The sequence below is a fragment of the Jaculus jaculus genome, chromosome 6, assembly GCF_020740685.1.
Source record: "Jaculus jaculus isolate mJacJac1 chromosome 6, mJacJac1.mat.Y.cur, whole genome shotgun sequence".
NCBI lineage: Eukaryota > Metazoa > Chordata > Mammalia > Rodentia > Dipodidae > Jaculus > Jaculus jaculus.
The window spans coordinates 49,909,097-49,911,484 of record NC_059107.1 but is presented as its reverse complement, the minus strand read 5'-3'; positions in this window follow the sequence as shown (position 1 = coordinate 49,911,484).

Genomic DNA, 2,388 nt, shown 5'->3' with positions numbered 1-2,388 from the left:
CTCAATCATTTTTCCCCAGTTTAAAATTAAACTCTTCTCTAGTGGTGTTCTCCTCGCTCATTACTAAATAATGCAGTGCATGATGTCCCACCATGTTCTACTTCTGTCCCTGGTGAGTGGACAAAATCACAGCATATGGGAACACTGTGAGACTGATGGTGGGCATTTTGCCAAGCTTACCCCACTGAAAGCCTGAATTGCTCTGAACTTTGTGAGAGAGGAGGTTTTAGTCCAGGATAACAGGAAGAGGAGCAGTTAGAGTTAGGAACTGGTTGCAGATCTATCTCTCATGGATGAGAGAAGGATATCACAAACTGAGATGTAAAGCACTTTCTCAGCTCACAAGGTGCCATCCTGGGCTTCATATCGACATAAGAAAAAAGAGAGAGGAGTATCCTTGCATGGATTAGAGACCTTAATCATGTAGCACTCAGTAAAACTTGTAAGGGGGATCAGCATTTTCCCATTGTGTGAGTTCATCAGAACACAGCATGCTGTGTAATAAATTTTATACTTCATCTTGTGAGCTGGGGAGATGGCCCAGTCAATCAGTGCTTGTTTCAGTTTGGTCATGAGAACACACATAAAATTATAGGCTTGGTGGTGGTAGCAATTTGTCATCCCAGAATGGGAGAGACAGAGACAGACATCCTGTGGCTCACAGGTCAGGATATCTAGCCTATTTTGTGAATGCCAGGCCAGTGAAAGAACCTATCTCAAAAAAGGTGGAACCATCCACAACATGCACATGCATTCTCATGCTCAAACACAGAAATGTAACTTTCTCATGAGTGTATGATTTATAAGTGTTTGAGAACACATGACATTAATTTGAATTAATGTTTATCTTTCTTACTAGCCTAAAATTCATACAAAGCAGAGGCTATCTATAAATTGATTGAATTGCTTGTCTTTATCCAAGCATTAGCATAAGCTTACTTTTTTACCTAGAATGTAGTATGTACTTAATCAATACTTAGCAAATAAATAATTAAATTAGTAGATTAAAGCCTGAGCTAATAATATAAAAATGACTGGAATTAAAGAGATGATGTATGTCTTTATGAAATCAGTATACTATTGAAAGACAAAGAAAACAAAATTTTTAAAGAAAGTGTGAATAAAATCTGATACTTCACAAAGTGTGCAATATTTGATACAGAGCTGCTTTCTGCCTAGCATTTTTGAACTCTTGAAGCATCCAACAATGAGTAAGGTTAAAGCACTCATGGATAGGATGAAGCTGTGAGTTAAGTTAAATATACCTTTGTGTCATATAACTATCCCCTATTCCAAGCAGAAAATATGAAATTCTAAACATGAAGCAGTATGGAGTTTCAGATCAATGTGTATATGATCACATACTTTAAAATTCATACTTGCCCTCTGTTGCAGTCAGGTTCATATTGCTGATTGAAATCATCCAACCAAGAGTAGCTTGTGGGATAAGGAGGCTTATTTTAGCTTAGAGACTCAAGGGGAAGCTCCACAATGGCAGGGAAAAATGATGACATGAGCAGAGGGTGGACATCACCCCCTGGCCAACATAAGGTGGACCATAGCAACAGGACAGTGTGCCAAACACTGGCAAGGGGAACTGGCTGTAACGCCCATAAGCCCACCGCTAACAATACACTCCTCCAGGAGGCATTAATTCCCAAATCTCCATCAGCTGGGAACCTAGCATTCAGAACATCTAAGTTTAGGGGGACATCTGAATCAAACCACCACATTCCACCCGTGGTCCCCATAAACTGATATTGGTACATTATATAAAATACAATGCATTCAGTCCAACTTTAAAAGTCCCCATAGTTTTTATCAATCCCAATGATGGTCATACATCCCCATAGTCAAGATCTTTTAACTGAATCATAATATCAAAAAAAAAAATAGCAAAGAAATAAACAATACAAGATTTAAAACAACCAGGGCCAACATCATACCCTTTAGCTCCAAGTCCAACAACTCTAGCCAGTGACAACTCTCGAAGTTTGATAATTCTAACCAGCAACAAGTCTCTGTCATTCCAATTCCACCCCTCTAGCTAGGGTACTCACAGTACCGGGAAACTTCACCCGGCTGGCAGCTTTGTGTAGCAGCCATCTCATGGTCATAGCATCCCCATTGTGATCCACAGTTCATCCTTATGGCTCCACTGGGTCTCCATGCAGGCAACCAGCAAACCTGCTTCACACTGCCCAGGGCCATTTCCAAAACACAAGACCGTGTGGCAAAGTCAATGACCCTCTCCTTTCTGCATTTCTTACATCTCACAATACTAGGTAGGGTGCATTTTTTTTTTTAATCCAGGCAGAAATAAAGCAGACTTTAAAGAATAGGACACTCTGTAAGCACTCAGTCCCCTTTAGAAGAGTCTACATTCTT